The sequence below is a fragment of the Cheilinus undulatus genome, linkage group 1 (genome assembly GCF_018320785.1).
Source record: "Cheilinus undulatus linkage group 1, ASM1832078v1, whole genome shotgun sequence".
Lineage (NCBI taxonomy): Eukaryota > Metazoa > Chordata > Actinopteri > Labriformes > Labridae > Cheilinus > Cheilinus undulatus.
In genome coordinates this window covers 51,293,222-51,313,283 of record NC_054865.1, presented here as the reverse complement: position 1 = coordinate 51,313,283, position 20,062 = coordinate 51,293,222, and the positions used below count along the sequence as shown (strand labels likewise).

General features: G+C 39.3%; 1 protein-coding gene across 4 annotated transcripts in view; it reads left to right on the top strand.

Moving 5' to 3' along the window:
• The window catches only part of znf609b (zinc finger protein 609b), a 146,135-nt gene that overhangs the window by 55,742 nt on the left and 70,331 nt on the right, over nt 1-20,062 (top strand). The window contains exon 2 of one of the 4 annotated variants that reach the window (XM_041785306.1): nt 85-187. The exons of the other annotated variants lie outside the window; for them this stretch is intronic. The gene's annotated coding sequence lies outside the window, so the exon portion shown is untranslated. The remainder of the gene's footprint in view (nt 1-84; nt 188-20,062) is intronic. 4 annotated transcript variants of the gene reach the window in all.

The window sequence follows — 20,062 nt, the reverse complement described above, 5'->3', positions numbered from 1 at the left end:
TCAGTGGACAAATTAAAGTCATCTACACCTTGTGTTACTAACCATTTACCTGTCTAACGTTGCCTTATTTCATTTTCAATTCAGAACAAATCCCTTTTCCATGGCTAAGCTCTAAAGGCAAGCAGGTCTGCATCCAAACAGGAAGTCAGTTGCCCTTAAAGACAGTACAACCACCACCCCCAAAAAGGTTTGATGCAAATGAAAGTGCAATATAAAATGTGACAAATGGGGCAATTTCTTCTGAGATTGCCAAAGTTAGCCAAAGTTGTAATATAAGATGCATATAAAGAAGTTGCACCATACAGTGTGTACATCACACACTACAGTTGCCTGTATTGTTGCAGTGCAGTAAACATTTCCATGATTACAGTGACCCATTTAATCAGAGACGTTGCTGTGACACTGGGATAGTGGGTATTTTTAGCTGAAATTGCAGATAAGCTCTGTTGCTATCTCAGTGACTTTTGTCTTCTACCATCATTTCATACCCAGGTAGTTTATTGTAAGTCTAACTAGGATATTTCTGACATTGTGACTAACAATTAAATCCACAGTGTGGATGGGAATTTAAGATCATGAGCCATGCTGTTGAGCTCTATGGTCCAACGTTCTTGATGGTTTCAGTATGTGCTTATTTATCTGTAGTATTTGTAGCTCTTTGGTGTTGAAGGTCAAGGTTTCAGTGCCCAACGCACTAGGACAAAACTCCTGAAAATGTCCTGGATTTACCCGGGTGAGCTGCATGCATGGATGTGAACAGCTGAGCTTTACACCCTTTCGCTGCTTCACGGAAACGAATTCAGGAGTATACGCAGAAGTCTTTTGTCATATCAGTGATCCACACGGAAACATCGTTTCAGGTGACTGTAAACGATACTCTTTTAAACAGGTCCCAGAGTGCATAAATCCGTAAACGACTGCCGTTTGATCTCTGTGTGGACGGCTATCCGCATCTCTCTTGAAATGATTACGTCACACAGCGTAGCTCTCTTAAGGCGCCAGTGCGGGTCCAGCCAAAACAACAATAGCAAACTACAGGGTTGTGTTCGTGCTGCAGAAGCAACTGAGCTTGTTATGGCTTTTACAGCAAAATCTGTTGCTCCTTTACCACTGTCACTACCCGATCCTTCCCAGAAACCCGACTTGTACTGCGCATGTGCAAACACGCATCTACATCCTCGTCTATGTAAACTAAATCTAACCCTAACCATTGAATTTAAATGCTAAATGTAACCCCAGGAAGCTAATTAATTAAAATACACACCTACCCCAATGAGCTACCCCTAAACCTAACCAGTGGAAATTAAAATGCTAAACCTAACCTAAAGCTAATTAAGGCCCATTTAAACTAATCTAAGTTAACCTTAAAATAAGCAAATAGCACAAGTGGGGTGCCGAGCGGATGTAGATGTGTGTTTGCACATGCGCAGTACAAATCGGGTTTCCGGGACGGATCGGGTAGCAACAACCACCACCGCAAAACGCATACACCATATGTTCTTAAATCCAACGTGGAGAACAACCAGAAGGGCAAGTAGAAGAAAGTTTGTGCCAGTTTTCTGCGATCTTCTTCTTTGGTGCATTTCTTTGGCAGCATTACAGCGCCACATACAGGCTTGGCATATGCATTACAGTGTTTTCAGTCGTTTCAGTGGTTCCATGTTTACGCAGATATTTCCTGAAACGATCCTGACTTTACTGAAAACTTTTTCAAAATGAAAAGGCATTATATTGTTTTCATCCCCGTCTGGACAGGGCCTTTACCTTGAATTTTCCCTGCTCTCCTCCTGGTATTTCTCCACTCCCCCACCCCTCCATTGACAGACGAGCAAACTGCAGGAAGACTTCCTGCTGTGAGGCACAAGTGTGAACAAGCAAGTCAGGAAATGTTCTGGAAAGGCTAACCTTGAAATTTTCAGGGTTGCATATGTGAAAAGGGCTAAGAAATTTAAGGTTGAAATTGAAATACTAATCTGTAGCTGTGATGTCATAATGGTGTTATCAGTGGGTGGTTTAAATGCTATATGACTGCACTGAAGGCTCACTTGTAAAATGCACAGCATGCTACTACTTAAAAAAAAGGTCTCAATTAACAGAATAGTGTTTTTAAATCACACCTTACAATTTTCCCTGAGCTAATCAAGGTGCATATAATCCTTTAGACTGCATGCTGGGAGTGTGAAAGCCATATTGTTGCTTCTTTATTAGAACAGCTTGGTTATTATTATGAGTGAAAGCCCTCCGTGACTCCTTCTTTCAAGGATTTTTCTTTTATTGTGAGGATATGAAAACCAGCTCTTTGTATTTTCTAACATGAAAGATATTAGATTTCTTTTATTGGCATGATCTTATTAATGTGCGCTTTGTATCTTTAATGGGTTTTCATCCTTGAAAAGTAATTTTGATGGTTTTGTTTCATCACGTCAGGCCTTTTTGTTATAATTATGTCTGTTTGTGCAGCTGAGATTGGAGTCATTTATCTTGAAATGTATTCAAACACAAATATCCAACCAAGATGTATCCATTTTGCCTTTCTTTCTTATAATTTAAAGGAGTTCTGGATTACAGTGGAGACTTATTGCTGCAGCTCCTTTTGACTTGGTAAAGCTTTATTTTTAAACCAGTATCTTGTTAGAAACGGTGCTTTTACCCTCTGTTTTTAACAATAGCAGTGTAGTGTAACACATGAAGTATTGATGTGATGGATTCTGCAGGGACACAAAACATGTTGGGCGACTTTTTGCCAAAAAGCAATCACAAATCTGTCAAACAAAGCCCCCGTCATGCTTTGTCTCCCCCTCCCTGTCCTTCTCTCTCTCTCTCCTAAGCTTTCCAGGAGGTGTGCTGCGGTGTCTGGATCAGCTCGCTGTGAGGAGAGGCATGTGTGGGGGGAAGGGAGCAAAGGCTTGTACAACTAATTCAGCTCATGAAAGACTTATGCAGCAAGAGCAGCTGTCTTCCATTGTCAGGCTGCAAATTTCCAGTGTGCCTCATTTCGCCTCTCAATGCGTGAGTAGAAAGAGAGGCAGGGAGGGGAGGACAGAGAGGAAATAAGACGGAAAAAACAAGCAAGAGAGAGAGAGAGACAAATATCAGGACTTTGAGTGCTCTCACTCGATGTAGGCTTAGTTTTTTTTTTCTATTTAAAACCACGATGGCTGTGTGGTTGGACCATAGTCTAATAATAAACCCTGAGCCTATTCAGACCCAGTGCGCTGTATGTAGATAGATAAAAAGGAGCTGTGCTGTGGTGAGAGAGAGGGCATATGAGGGGTAAGAGGAGGTGGGGGTGGCTGGGTAAAGAAGTGGCTGAGATTAGCAGAGGAGGGAGGGAGCGTTGAGCAGTGTTATGAATGGATAGAGTCTTTAACCCCCCCGAACACACTGAATAGTTTGTCACAGGCTGCTGCGGCTCTATGAGGAATGAGAGGAGCTGGCTGAGAGCTCTCAGATTCCTGAATCCTTGAGGCATGTGGTCTGATTAGCAGAACAAAACCCACACAGTGGGGAGGAGCAGACGTGGCTTTTTTCCCCCCTCAACTGGAATTTTCTACCAGCGAGGGGGGAAGAGGTGGCGCAAAGTTTGCACCGACTTGCTACGGTTGTAAAAGAGTTTGCAGACCATGTTTGGGGATTTCTCAGTCGCTGCTGAGGGGTTTTGTTTCTGGACTCTCACTATTGTTGTGGCTCAGACATCTTTCCTCATGTTACTCTGACCCTTTGATTTCATTTTCTGCGGCACACATGTTGAAATACTTGTCAATATCCACACAGATTTGACCATGAAACACTGTATGAGAAAACATTTGTGGTCCAGGAGCTTAACTGCTTGTGAAAGGTTTGTAGTTTAACAAAGAGGAAGTTAACAGCGAGGCAGTGTTTGAGCAAGAGTGATTATAGAGGATTACGGGCCTCGCCCTCCCCTCTTAATGCATGGATAAGGAGATTGTTTGGAGCCGGTTTGTTGTCAAATGATTGTTCAGAAAGTCACTAGCATTTGTTGTAGCTTTAAATCAAAGAGATTTGATTTGCTCTGAAGTTGAAATTTCCTGACGTGCTTAAATTTTTTTGCTAAATTTTGTTCTTTGATTCTCCTGCATCAAGTTCAAAGACCGGGATGCTTTTAATCTTTTAGTCATACTTTATATGATATAGTTTTTTTTTTTTTTTTTTTTTTTTTTTTTTTTTAGTGTTTTTCACTCTTTTATTGTGAGATCTTATCGACAACCTGTCATCAGAAAGTCATGATCTTGTGGTCTTTTATGCACTTGTCTGGTCAAATACAGTCACCAAATCACACCAGCTGCTGTAGCTGTTAGGAATGTAGGGGAGTTTATCTTAGCTGATACAGATATCAATTCAGATATCAGATATCAAACATGTATTTCACACCTAAAACTCAAGTCCTTTAAAGCTTAATGGATGCTGATGAACAAAGAAAGCTTCAGCTGACATAGGTTTGTTGACCCTGTCTAAAGCTCTGCTGGCCTTTTCAAACAATTCCTAAGTCACAGACAAATCCCAAAGTCAGAATAAAATTATAATTATTATGTATCTTGTCTGTCAGTTCATTCCAGGCTGACATGACTGGTACAGCAAATCTCTCATTAAATCAAATCAACCTTGTGTAATGCTGGTTTGATGGAAAAAAAATACTAAATTACAGACATAACTAACCCGTGGAGGTGGACAGTGCGTCTTGTGGGACTGTACTTCACAACTATCACTGTAATCTGAGAGCTCAGCTACTGTACCTGCAGATAACTGGAGTGCAAATTCCATGTGGTTAGAACAGATGGCATGAAAAAAGCTTCACAGCTGCCTGGATGTTTTAACTTTGCTAAAGGCAATGAGCATCATCACCCAGGAAAAAGCAAGATATTATCGGTCTGGTATCCATTAGGGATGAACGATTTGCAAAAATAATCTAATTGTGTTTTTTCCCCCACTATTGTGATTTAATATGCAGTTATTTTTTAGGTTCCTCATCTCATTTGTTGTTGAACAAACACAAGCAATAATTCATTCTATATTATAACCTGCATTTTATTAGATAAAAAAGGGGATAAACAAAAAAACCTTGCTTTTTATGCTCTAATTGCAAATTTGATATCAGTTGCAATATTGAAGGAGATTTTTATGTTATTCTTGTTATGATTAAGAAAAAAAATTACTTAAAGAAAAAAAGAAGGACTTCTGTCAAAATTTTTAAAAAGACCCTTGAATGTTTGCATAATCAACGAACATAAAATCTGTTGCTGCTGCAAAACAAAATTGCATTAAACTGGTATTTTTACAAAAATTTCAGGTCAAAGAAATATTGCACTGTCTGAGTTTTGAAAATTGCAGCAGGCCATATTGTGATTTAATCTAATCTGCGATTAATTTCCCAGCCGAAGTATCCATATCGGCAGATATCAACATTTCTGCTGATATTTACATCCATTATTTTGCCTGTGTACTTAAGCATGTATCGACTGTACATTTTGTCTATATATATTCTAATAAACTAGTGGAGTGTTAGGCTGAACCAACAGACCTCAAAGTGTTTCAAAAGGATTGAAATTTCTTGTCCAAATTGCACATTTAAATACCTCTATCAGTATCTGTACCGGCTAAAATGGATCTGTAAATATCGGATATCCAGTAATCCAATAATCAAATATCGTGCATCCCTAGTCAAACCTTTGTTCCCTCTGTGAAACCCCCAAAACCAGCCTGCATCTTATACTGGATCATGTGGTCTGTTAGAGCATTGAGAAAAGACTTAAGATCTTTTCTTTTTAATTGTTTATTTCTACAAGTATTGCTCAATTTTATGAAGGCAACTGGTAATGCATCTAACCAAGGAAAAATAACCATCACTCTAATTCTAGAGCCCAGCCATCACCTAGATTTTCTTTTCTCCATCACACTAAAATCATACATACCTATCAGTAACCACCAAATATTTTATTTTTACTTCTGTAACCTAAAAGAAAAATCAGGGTATGTTAAAAGTACCACTTTTACAGTAGTTCAGGCTCTGGAGTAGATAAATGGATGTTATTTAAATCACTGTCTGCTGTATTGGTCAGTTGCATGTCTGAATAAATGGTATTTGACTCTGGTTTTCATTGCTTCAAATGTACAGACACAAATAGATGAGACAGTAAGAGCCCACCCTTTTTCCCTTAATTTGTGTTGAAAGTAAGGGATCACATTTGACCCAATTACCCACTGTTTATGTGTTTCCTCAAACAAACTGCATCTTTTATTATGCTAGTGTGCACACATGTAATTATACATTTTCCTTGCGTTCACTTTGATGCCCACAGACAGTTTGATAGGGGAATATTTTCTGACAAAACCTCTTTAACTGGGCCACTGCCTCCAGCTAGCAGCCTGCCACTGCAGCACATCGTGTCTAGACGGGACGATACAGCCCGCACAGAAAGTAATTCTTTTTGCATACCAAAAGACATTTGGAGCGTTGCTTTGAACATCACAGCGTGCTCCAGCTTGCTGTATAGACTCATGAGATTCTTAACTCATTTCTGTACACCAACTCCCACTGTGTGATTATCTATAATTGGGCTAAAAATACCACTTGACTGGTTGTGTAGCCTTTTGGGAAAACAAGTATACACAGTTGTGTGTGGCTTGTTTGGCTGTTCCAATTTGGGCTGTTTGCAGTGTGGTTTCGTTGGAGTGTTTGCCTGAGATACTGGGGAGGAGAAACTCCAGTGAAGGTGAAGTTTCCAAAGAGTTTTTGGATTAAAAAAGGGAAATGGGTTATTATTTCATGTAAAAGTGTTGAGTAGTCAAAAACACAACATGTATGACACAAAGCTGGGTTAAAATTTTCTTAAATCCTGTCAAAATAAGCAGAAATGTCTTCCAACCTTGGTGTTACAGAAGAAATCTGTGCCAACAGGCGTATCCACAAGGTATAGGACATATTTAAAATGTTATTACAGTCTCAGTCTTCTTGTCAGCTTGTGTTCCACACTGCGAGCCGTCTTGTCATTTCACTCTCAGTTAAACCCTCACTGAGGTAGACAACTGAGCAAACAGACATAATGGCTAATCCATTTTCTTATCTGTCAGATGGCGTTGTTCTTCTCTGTTTGTTTGTTGTTTTTCTGGCTGAGGAACTTCTCCACGCTTATCCTCCTCGTTACATTTTGCTGGACGTCAGAAGGCTGTCTGCCAGAAATAGAGCTGCAGTCAACATTTTCAGCGTGAGACATCGGAGAAGCAGGTTAGATCATGCGCCCCGTCTCACCCCAGAGCCAAACAAAGAGGTCAGCCTCGAGAGCAGAGGTTTTATACAAGCTTTTTCTGTAATCCAGTGACCAACACGCACATTTCAGCTTGATTTTATGTTATGTGTTTGGACGGGAATCACTGCTTCTTGGTTATCTAAAAAAGTTTGACAACTAGAAGGTACTTTGCTCTGTTTTGTGTGAAGTTTGCATTTGAGGTTTGGTGCATTGCATCTCAGCCTGAGTGTGCATGCATGCTCCCAAGCCTGGAAGTACAGATCTGAGATGAAAGGATTTTCTTTCCCATTCTAATCCACACAGACAGCCAGGCCCTTGTGATTATTCCCGCCCCCTTCTCTCCACTCATCTCTTTGAATGCAGGGCCTTTCTAATTCACCCTAAAAAGGGTTTCAAAAGGAGATTATACCACTGATAGAAATTAAAGGGAGAACACGTCCGTCCTTTGGGACCAATGTCAAACATTCATGAGTCGATGGATGCCTCAACCGTGCCTATATACCACTGAATCTGGAGCTTGTTAAGCAGTTTTGGAGTGCTCGTTTTCCCTCAGCATCAAACCCAAAAAAATAATCTATTAATAATGTTCACAAGGTTTTTCATGCAAATGTTTGCATGTTTTTATTATTGAAAAATTTCTCTTAGATTTGTAGATCCATGGCATGAGGAAGAGGCACCAGAGAAAATGCCTACATGGAATTTGTTGGCCACGGCTTCTATAAAAAAGAAAAATAAGTAGCGACTTCCCTTCTAATCTGTTATTTTTTTCAACACTCAGTCAATATTATGCAAATTGCAATTAGAAATAAAATGTCAGGGTTTTACTTTTACAGTGAGTTTTTCATTAAATTCTACAAGCTTTATTAAAGCTGATGATCACAAACCAGACAAGTTTAAAATACATAAAGGAAAGAGTGCAGACTTCCACCAGTGTCTAATGTCTGGTCCTCTGTCATAATATCAGAGATCTGATTCTTTCGGATTAATCATCCTAAATCATAGATATCCATAAAAATAAGTTGTACAAAGCAATAAGGAGCTGCTCAGTGAAATATGGACATCTTCAGGGCACGTACAGACCTTAATGTGTGATAATACAGTATCTCTGCTAACGTTTATGCTGAGTTTGAACTCCTATTGTTTTAGAACAGCAGTAAGCCCTGTTAACAGTTTTTTCATAGAGATTTTGCATGTACTGCTTTTAACAGTATGATTCACTGATAGCCAAATTCTGACTGGATGGCAAACACTGCTGGGCTGCTTAAGTTTGATCCATTTGATCCAAGCAGAACCTTTGTGGTTCAAAAATGCCAATGCTTAAGTGCAAAAATCTTCTGCCTTCAGAAGTGCAGGATGTCACTTACAAACCCCATGCAGTGATTTCCACACAGCAATGCTGCTTGTGTGGGAGGGATGGCCATCCTGCTCTGCCTCATTCTTTATGTTTAGTTTTTTGGGGTTTCTGCTCTTTTGTCAGCGTTTATCATCAGTATGTTGTTTAAAGACATTGGGGTAAGTACCAGAAACCAGTATAGATATGGCATCAGTACCAACACATATGATACCTACTGAATGAAATCACAGCTTAAATTCTGGTATTTTATTTAGGTACCACTCACTAAATGTCTGAGCCAAAGATGCTAAACCACCTAGGCCTTGTCTGCTCTGAGAACTGTCCATTATTGCCGTACAGCATTAAGATCTGTAGATTTCCTACGGAATCTGTGCTTTACTTTTGGTGAACAACATACCTCTAACTTGCTTTACTTTGTCACTTAGGATTTCTGCTGCTCAACTTCTGGGTCAAAGCATGACATAGTCATTTTTTTCACTTAAAAGCATTGATTCATGCATTGTTTGGACACTAGTAAGGATGAGTGTCAAAATCCCATACCCACATGTTACTGGCACCAATATCTGATACCTGCTGGACTGAATTACAACATGGTGATCAATACTTAGTTTTGATACCCTGCCACCCCAAATGAAAGGCAAGAATAATGTTATGGATTATGCATGACTGATGTGTTAAGTTAAACTGGCTTCCTTTTCTTATGCCAGGTTTGCTGGCATTTTATAAAGATAAAAAAGAAAACTTAAGTCTATACTGTCACACTTTTTTCCCTCAGAAGTGTTGATTCAGGCATTGTTAAGGCACCGGCACCATATAAACAGTATCAATTTAGCACCTGTATCAGAAAAACCCAAACAATACCCAACCTTAGACACTCGCTCCAGTTTAAATGTATCAATCTAACACTGATATTGAAAACCCCCCCAACAATGCCCAACCCTATAAAGAAGCTTAAATATCATCACTCTTATTTCTAAAAAGGTAGAGTTTTGCAACCAGCATCCTGTAGAGTGAAGGAATACAGGAGGATACTGGCAGCAAGGAGCTACAGGAAAATGTTGAAGCAAAATGTTTACATGAGTCATCACACTCCAATTGATGTTTATGGGAGGGGTTTATCAGTAGCTATCACTCTAATGAAAGCATAAAACAATTATGCAAAAATATTTGAAAATTAAGAAAAAATGGTGGGCAAATATACTTGGGTGGCTGTAAATATATCTGGGTGGCACACCCAAGTATATTCTATGTGTGGCAAACACCCATGTTAAAATGCAACAAATAAACATGTTTATGGCCTGGTACAATAGTTCATGTCTTCAGGGGCACATACTGTATTATTTTTTGTTTTTTTAATATAGAAAGTTAATTTCAGTGTTAAAAAGGATATCAAGTTATGGTGTGGCTGATAGAGCATGCTGACATGTTGAAGCAGGTGGCTTAGGATCCACCTTTTTGCTCTTTTTCTGTTTTTGGGTTGATCTAAATTTGTTTGGGACAGCGTTTTCAATATGACAGCTGCCTTTCATTGGAAGAGCCCCAAAATGGCCGACGTCTCTCAGGCTTTGTCCAATGTTTTCTGCTGTAACCAGCACTGATGACATCATGGTGAATCATGTGAGTCACTGCTAATTTTTATTTGGTTCTAGATTGTGTTGGGTCTTTGTTGGCACTTGCTACACTTATCATAGATGTCTATCAATATGTGGGTCAGCTACTCTGTTATCCTGTTCACAAACAAACCAACAATTGGCTCTGAAAACGTGACCTCTGCCGTGGAGATGATTACAGAGAAAATAGGTCTATTAAAATGATGAAGAATAACCATAAATTGGATTGTCAATACAACATAAAAGCAAGTCATTACCAGTATTCTATTACTGTGAGAGGAAAATTACAGCTTAAGCACTTACTCAAGTGCAGTTTCTTTTGTCTGGAAGTATCTGCCTTAAATTTACTGACTTGGCAAAGCAGCCGTCTCATGAGAGCCTCGCTGTGAAGCCTCTTCATGTTAAACATGTTGGAAAGAGAGCATCTAGAGTGAGGTAAAGCATGGTGTGACTCACTGACCCGGGCCTCAGGCCAACAACTTAACGCTTCATCAACACTGAATCCCTTAAATCCTCATCCCCAATCAAAAGCTCCTCAGGAGAAATAAATAGATAAATAAATAAACAATAAATGCATTAAGTGTACAAACACTGTTGGATTGTTCTGTTCTGCTGCTCTGACTGAAGTGTTGCTTCGCTGCCAGCTCTTTTCAGACTCGATGACATGGAACTATTTGACTTTGGCATGGAGGCGTCTGCCACTGTTTACATGACTTTATACATTTATGCAGCTGGCAGAAGATGTCTGACCAGGGACGCACTTGGCAAATGAAGGGGGTGAGAGCATTGAAATAACAATAGAGAAAAGAGTATTGATGGAGTTATTATCTGCTGAAAGGACTTCTAAACCAGGCCAACACTACACAAGACTCACACAATGACTTAAAAATGACTGTTGTGTTTGTGGAATAAAAGTCGTCCCATTCCAAGCCTGACTTTTCTGCTGTCCAGTCAACATTCAGTATGTTTACATTCAAAGATAGGTCCAGCTATGGTTAGTGTAATGAAGGTATTTAACAGGATTACTGTCCTTGTCCAACAGACATAATGGGAGAAATGGTTTAGTGACAGGAGCATGTCTGCCTCCATTTTTACAGGTGTCGATATTTCCCCTCTATGCTGTGGAGCTGACTTCTCACTAAGCCACTTAGCTCTATCGCTGCCCAAGTTAACATCTATGCTGTTCAGTATGGTGGACTTTAACTACAACTTTTTGTTCCAGTCAATACTGACTGCCAGTTGTCAAAGACCAAAACTATTCAGATTAAGTTGAAAAGCTGATACGCCGAGCTAACTTTACAAAGATAAAGTTGGCCATAAATTTGGCAGCAATAAGCTAAATTATAGTAAAGAAACCCAGCAAAGTTTCCTACAATGGGTTGCAACATAAGGTTTGAGGATATTTGCTTCTTACCTTAGCACAAACATTGCTAACACTATGCTGCCTTACCTTAGAACAAATGAAGACATCCTTGTTTGTCTTTTTTAAGTTCAGCTGGCTGTGTGGTCTGCCACATACAGTACTGTGCAGAAGTTTTAGGCATGTTTGGGCTGAAATTTGAGGCTGAAGTAAGGCATGTAATGGCGAGTATGCCCACCTGAGGGCCCCATTGGGTGGGAAGGAGGATTGGCACAACCCAGGTCAAACTCTGGATGTCTTTGTACATTACCAAGGGCATGGGAAGATTATCTGATGAAAACAAAACAAAAACCACAGCTTTAGGATGGAGTTATGGGTAGATGTGGCGTTTTAACATAGCCTAGGGCATTGATTCTCAAATGGTGTGGCAAGGCACACTGGTGTGCCTTGAGCTAAGTCTTAGTGTACCGTAGGAATTTGTACAACCATACGTTATTACTACAACTATACAATAACAAAAAACAGAGCAGAATAGGCATAAATGACAACAGAATGACACTGATGAAGTAAAAGGTACAATAAAGGAGGAGCTGGGGTGGAGGAGGGTTGTAAAAAGAAGCTTGCAAAGGGAGCAGCAAAGCATGGACAGGCTTTGGATATGGCAGCATGAGTAGGATTTGCCAATAGCATGCCTAGAGTGCATCAGCTGACAAGAACTTTGATTAGATCAGCTGATCTCAATTATATGGCAGCGCTTGATTCCATGGCCTGCCTGAACTAACAATATACGCTCGATTTACTGTAACATGTAAGAGGCTATTTTGTAAAGACATGGTTGTGGTGAACCTTAAAATTTTGGCTTGATCTTAGGTGTGACTTGGGCAAAGAAAGATTGAAAACCACTGGCCTAGGGTACTGTTAGGGCGAGTAGGAGGGTTGCCACAACCCCCTGGTTGTCGTGTGTATGTGTGAAAACTTTTGCAAATTTGTACAAAGATCCACAAATGCGTGCACTAATCTGCAAATATGTAGACCAATTTGTAATTGTGGACTTAGTTCATTTTGGTTCAGAATTTGCCTCTCAATTGGCTGTCATACACATGTGACTTTTGCAACACTTGTACCGCACATAATTTGTACTCAGATCCGTAAGCGTGTACTTAGATCTGTAAGCGTAAAGGCTGGGTCTGTTGCCCTCAGTGTAGGTGCATAGGCAAGGCTGCCTTTCTCATCACATAGGCCTGAGGCAGCAGTTAAGACTTAGCAGCGGCTCTATATAACATCAGTGTGAAAAGAGAAATGTTATCATATTATACTGATATTGTTATTATTCATATTTTCATTGAAAGAGTGAATAAAATAATGACTTCCTTATCTCCAAAATGGTATCACAGCGGTGGTTGAATTGCCATGTCTACAAGACAGGGGTTCATTGAGTTGTATGTAACAGAAATCCCCATTATGATGCTGTATGAGCCGGGTGACGTTGGCAATAAGATTGATGGAGTGGTCTGTAACATTTCTATTTATATAAATAACATGAGAACAGAAAGATTGTCAGTTTTGTACGGAGCTCAATGCACTGACCAATGTTGACATTTAAATCACATTACTTCGGCGATGGTGGATAGGCTGATGAAGTGGCAGTGTTGCGGACTTTCTATAATGTAGTCCAGGGTTCAAACCTTACAATGTTTTGAAAATGTATTTCTTTATCTTATAAGCACAGGGGAGAAATATCATAGCTTTTGAACAGTCCAGCACAAACAATTTAGTCTTGTTTCAGTGTCCTTGACAAACAATAAATGTATTTTTGTAAGTCAAAGATGTATTTTTAGCTAGAATTAGTCAAGTTGTCCTCATGGAAAAAGTTAGCCAGTTAACCAATGCAGTCAAGGAAATGAACACTAACATAGTGAATGAATTCTGGATGTAAATAATGGACAAACTGGTCAAATATTTGAGTTGATGTCTTGTACTTGATTCCTTTTTTGCATTTGTTCTCCTATGTCTCCTTTTTGTCCTGCATTAAACTGCAGACTTTAGACTTCTGACCTCTGCGTCCTTTATATTATGTATATTTGCAAGATTTACAACATTAAAAGCCTTAAATGCCATCAGTGATAAATGTAGGTTGTCCTCTGCTTATACCTCTCCTCTAAAGCTGGTTGTGTGCCAACATTTTATAGTCTCTGGTGTGTTGAGGTTTGATTTTCTCATGCTGTTTGGTTTCCTTAAACAAGAGTAGCACATGCATCAAAGTCACCTCTGCCACAGCCTCCCTCTTCTGAATGCTGATCTGCTCCATGCACACTGCATCAGTGTCCTTGAATACAGAAGCGTTGCATTAGCTGTTGTCGGCACAGAAAAAGCCGCCTGTCAAAACAGCGTTCGTCCTGTTTTCTGTTTTAGCTCCAGACTCATACGGTCAGCAGTCTTGTCACTTTTGGTTTCGCTGCTGCAGTATGAGGGAGGCTTCGATGTGGGAAATACTGCTGGAAATAATTAAATAGCCATAATCGTGCAAAGAAAAACATAAGTCTAAGAATCCAGGTGGATATTACTCTTTAGCAGAATCCCTATTGGCCAACGCCTTTGCAACTATTATTCTTCCTTGGGTCATTTCATACCGAAAGGCATTTTCATTTTCCCCAGTACACCCTAAATTAATGTCTTTTGGACTGGGAGAAAACCAGAACCACCTGGAAGTAACCCATGCACACAGGGAACAAGCAAACTCCAAAAACTGCAGGCATTTGGAAAAAAATCCTTGAACCTGGCTCAGGCCTTGACACAATTTGATTTTATTTGACAACACAATGAGTTTCCCATGAAATATGAATACGTGCACATTCCTAGGAGATTAAATCATTCTACTGTTTTCCTCTTAATCATAAAGTTGAAAGATAAGTTTACTGCCATCTGACAGCTTTTCTATGCAGAGCTGTGAATCCTCCTTCTTAGTGTTACTAACCTCTGTGTAGAGATAGGCCTTCAAACCTGTCCATCCTCCCCTCATACCAGTCTGCTAGATTGCATTTTGTTGGCATGACTGCATAGATAAACCCACTAAACCAATGAGTCTTCAGATGTTTAAATATAAATACACTGATAAAAAAATCAAACTATATCAATAACCATCATGATCACACGTGTGCATTCAGAGATGCTCTTCTGCATATGTTGGTTGTAATAAGAAGTTATTGATTTTATGCTACCTTTCTTGTCACTTAACCCAGTCTGGTCATTCCGCTAAGACCTCTGCCATCAACGAGGACTTCTGGCCTAACCATGGCACATTCAAAGACACTAAACTCCCCTTTCGTTTCCATTCTGATGCTCCGTTTGAACTCCAGCATACTGTCTTGACCACGTTTACATACCTAACTGCACTGGTTTGTGGGATAAGCTTTTCTGTTGACATGTTTGTATCAATAGGCAGTTGTACAGGTGCACCTAATGAAGTTTAAATGTGGCATTGTTTTAAAGGTTTAAATGGTGCCTGTCACTATCTTCATCATCATCAAAAATAGCTAGGCAGAAAATTTATATTGCAATATTTTTAGGCTATATCATGATATTTGAAATCTCCTCTAAATGAGCGTATGTTTAATTCAACTCTTTATTCCATAAAATGACACCAGTATGATGAGTAAAACTCAACAATCTTAAGAAATAGTTGATGGTCAAAACACTGTAGTTTAGTCCACCCATTCAGGCTCACAGCTTTGATTACATTAGTCCTGTTACCTGTGCTGATGCACACTTGACAAGTTTCATGAGAGAATCTTTCAGACCTTTTGCAAGGAGCTCTCCTGTGTGATCGTGGGGATAAATGCTCATTTGGAGGCATGGCCTTTTTAACTCCCAGTTGTCCATGTAATGTACTGTTAGGCTTAGATAAGGCTCTGTAGTTGAGCAGAAGTCGGTCACATTTGTTAGCTCCTGGACAACCTTCTCTCTGACATGTACAACTCTGGCAGGGAGCTTTCAGCAGAAAAGGTGTGCCCATGTAAATCAAACTTTGGGTTGACTTTCCTTGGTAGATTTTTAAATCCTTGCTGTTCAACAACACTTACTTTGGCAGTTTGTTGTGATACTGCCAGTGTAATCTCGATGTAATCTTAATTTTACAGATTAACACGTTCTGTTTATCATCTCTCTTTTGAAATCCAAACCACTTCCAGGTGACAGATTCGGTGCTGTTTTTCTTCAGAACCAAATCATCCATTTCCATCTCAAACTTCTGTCTCTTCACACCACTTACTCGCCTTGGCTCTGTGTTCACACTTTCCTCTTTCCCATGCTCATGTGCGGAGGACAATTCTCTGGATGGGCGGAGGAACGTGCTGTCTGCTGTGAGGGAGGCATTTAGGAGACTGTGGGAGAAGCAAAATTTCCAGAGAAAATTGCATGCTGATGGTTGAAAACTTCCATGTAATTATACTCAATGGTTATGATATAGTCATTTTAGAGATTTCACGTGGCAAAAGTTGCGATACATTGAGTATACTCCATATATCCCCCACCTCTACGTTCATCTGAACAAAACGGATGACATGTAGGCCGCTCTCTCGGCCTAGAATGTGTGTGTGATGTAATTTTCATACAAATATAGAACATAAATAAACCTTTCTTTGCGGTATCTTGCCGGTCTGGTTTTAGCGACCCAAAGCTGCCCCCAATCTCAGTGGTATCACAACTCTTGTTCCAGAAACTTTCAGAAAACATGCAGAAATATAGAAGAAATGAATGCAGAGTATGAGCAGAAGGCTGTATAAGATGTAGAGCATGAATTAGCCTTTAGACACATTTTACTAAAACTACCAGTGCTGTTTCTGATGTTTCTGTCTCTTGGGTGCATTTTAGTGCGACTGCAAAACCCTGTTGTATATTCAATCCCAAACAGTCATTGGACATAGTTGGGATAAGAACCACTTTGGCCTATTGCATTTTAGACCTTTGGCCTCTCCTTTGCTTTTGTTGTTGCAAATCTTTGGGACAAAGAGGAGAAAAATGGCTCCTGAAATCTGAGCTCAGAGGATGTTTAAGTGTGGAATATGATACATGTACTAGTGTTTTGCCTGGCTGGGGTATTTGGTGCATTAATTCAAACAGTAGCTGTGGAAAAAGCAGCTGAAAACAACAAAAGCCTTTTGAATCAAGGCAGCAAGAGAACTCAGCTTGATATACTGCTTCAATGGACATCATTTACCCAACACTAGTCTGGCATTTACATCAAAATATGCCAGAAATTCCCCCTTCAAACTATCACTTTTACCTCCATTTGTATTTCTCTGCACTCTCTCAGCCTAGAATGTGTGTGTGATGTAAATTTCGTCATCTGCTGTGCGTGTCCAGCCAAAGCAAAGTGTACAAGCAGAGGGCACGCACTGACAAACATGTTTGAGCACATCTGCTTATGCAAACACCCGATGTAGTGTAAGCAGAACTGTGTGGCAGACATGGACCTTTTCTGAACTCTATGTGCTGTGAGATTAGTCTGAAGTATAAATAAATCAAGCAGACAGGCTTGTGTTTAGCCGGGTTTCTGTTTCTGACTCAAAGTACTTCACTCATGCACACGAGCTGAGCGGCCCATAGCTTGGCATGCTTGAAATGGATATAATTCACTTTCAGCTTCATGTAAAGAAAGCTACTTCAGTTTGGTTTCATTTGCTGAGACCACTTTTCACCCTCTGTCCAAAGAATGCACAATTACCCAAGTATGCTATGTATTTCCTATGATAGTTAAACCCTCCTGAGAGCGTTCCTTCCACCGCTTCCATCCGTTTTTTTTCTAAATATCCCAAAAGGACTTCAGGGTGTTATTGTAGCGAGGAGAGGGGAGGATGTGTGAGCGGATCAATAAAGGTGAAGTTAATATGGAAATGAGCTCCTCCTTGCAGCAGAGGCTGGGGAGTTGTTTAGTCCTTGGCAATGAGCTGAGCTCGCACATTCAATTATGTTTGGTAAGTGGAGCCTCTCTGTCCATCTGGAAAACTAAATTATGTTTAATCATATCCATTAGGTTTATGTATCCCTGGAAGAGTGAGACATTTTGCTGTAAAATCCAGTCTCTTAAGTCATGCTTAGGATGGCATTTTTATTGCTAATTACCTCCAAGAATATTGTTCTAAAGGTTGAAGCAATTTGGTTATTGCTGAACGATGGGACATTTAGGGTACCTTAAAGGATATGTTGCAGGAATCCACAAGCTTCATATCTGTGCTCCATGACCTTCACAGTGTACTGTACATTATTAATGTCTGGGGTTTCCTCCTGATCTTGTTAAGGTGAATGTCAAACATTTATGTATGCAGCACATGTGAGCTACAGCCTCATTTAGTTTGTTTCCATCTTTTCTAACAAATAATACTGACTAAAAACTTATTTATAGTGTTAATCTGACTAAAACTGGACCTATGAAATACATAAACATGTCATCTCAGTGAGTTAAATGTTTTTAATTCAAATGCACTAGTGATGCACTAGAAAAGATCCATCTTTTTAAACCCTTTTACGGATCTGCTATGGGCTTTGGGTATCTGCCCATACCAGTCTGATCTGATAGCATCTAAATCAGGCATGTCAAACTCAATCACAGCAGGGGCCAGATTCTGATTTCGGGTCTAACCTGAGGGCCTAACAGGTCAACATTTTACCATTTAGTGTCAGCCTAAATGATTTTGAGATTATTAGGTCAACATGATAAGTTAAAAACTCAAGATCTGAGATAAAAGGTAAAAAATAAGTTTTAAAGGTAAAAACATGACATTTAAAGTCAGAATAATGTTTTTAAAAAGGCAAAACAAGAGACAGAATACCGAAACAATAATTTTTAACAGTCAAAAAATGAAATAAAAGTCAAAATCATGAGTTTTAAAGGTTAAAATATGAAATAAAATTCAAAATCATGAGTTTTAAGGGGAAAAAAATAGTCTTAAGTCAAAGTTAGGAGTTGAAATGGTCAGCAAAACTGAGGGAAAAAAAAATCAAAATCATGATATTTAACAATCAAAATGTGAGATAAACATCAAAATCGTGAGTTTAAGTTGTCAAAATATGAGATTAAATTTCAAATTCATGAGTTTTAAAGTCAAAATATAAAATAAAATTAAAAATGACGAGTTTTAAAGGTAAATAACTGAGATAAAAGTCAAAATTAGGAGATGAAAAGGGCCAAAAAATGAAATTCAAAGACATGACTTAAAAGATCAAAATAGGATTTAAAATGTAAAATCATGACTCTAAAAGGTAAACGTATGAGAGTCAAAGCTATGAGATGTAAAGGTTAAAATATGAAATAAACAGTCAAAACCATGCAAAACTGAAAATATAGAGAAAACAAATTTTTTCTATGTTCCTGACTTTTTATCAAATTATTTTTACTGTTTTCTTTTTCTAATTTTTTGTGACTCAACAAGGATATTATAAATCATCAAGGTTAAGTTCACATTTTTATACTGGAGGAAATCTGCAGACCTCATACTGGTGGGCCAGTTCTAATAAAAATATTGTATGATCTGGTGGGCTGGGTATAACTGCACCATGGGCCGGATTTGGCCCCTGGGCCTTGAGTTTGACACCCCTGATCTAAATTCCTCTCTCGGTATTTCAACATGCAGTAAGAGCAGACATATTCTAGTTTTTAGCCTGAATTATGATTTAGTGACAAAACTGTGCAATAGCCCACACTGTATATAAAGTATTTCTCATATTATCTTATCTTACATCCACATAGCCCTGAAGGCTATACAGAGGCCGCTGATCTGCACCTGCTCAGAAATGACACCATGCATCCAAACCTGCAGACCGTAAGCACTAAGATTGATCCGCTGGATAGCAAAGGTGACTGTCAGTCTGAGTAATGTCTGCAGGCTTTACTTTAGAGTGAGTTAAATGGATGCAGGTTAAATCTACTCGTCGACATCCAAAACTGTCACACAAGCATTTTCTCATGTCTCTCACTGGTTTAATGAATGCAAGAATCCCCGTCATCTGCCGTAGCTGATTAACTACCTGTACTTTCCATCTCCTTCCGCTGTCTACTCTCTTTTTTTTTTCTTTGCGATAACTGCAGTATAGTCAACTGCTGCTCAGTGTGTACCAGCTCCAACTCCAACATATGTTCAGTTTTAGTTGTCTGTGCACAAACAAGAAGGTCAAGTGGCAACAGGACCAGGAACTGGCATAAAAACTACTCTACTGAGCAACACAATGGCACAGGTCAGTGGATCTCAGCTGGTGTGTCCGAGACAAAAAGTTGGTCTTCTCATTTGAATATGTTGGTCTTTCAACATATTTCTCTTAATCTCTTCCTTGAGAACAACCAAAATTTACACCTTGTCACACTGAAAAGACTAGGGATTAGTTTTTGCAAAAGTGGCAAGGTGAGCTGAAAAGTATGATATTATGTGATTTATAGAATTTAAACAAGAGATTATACTTGTAAAGTATTTGTTATCTAGAA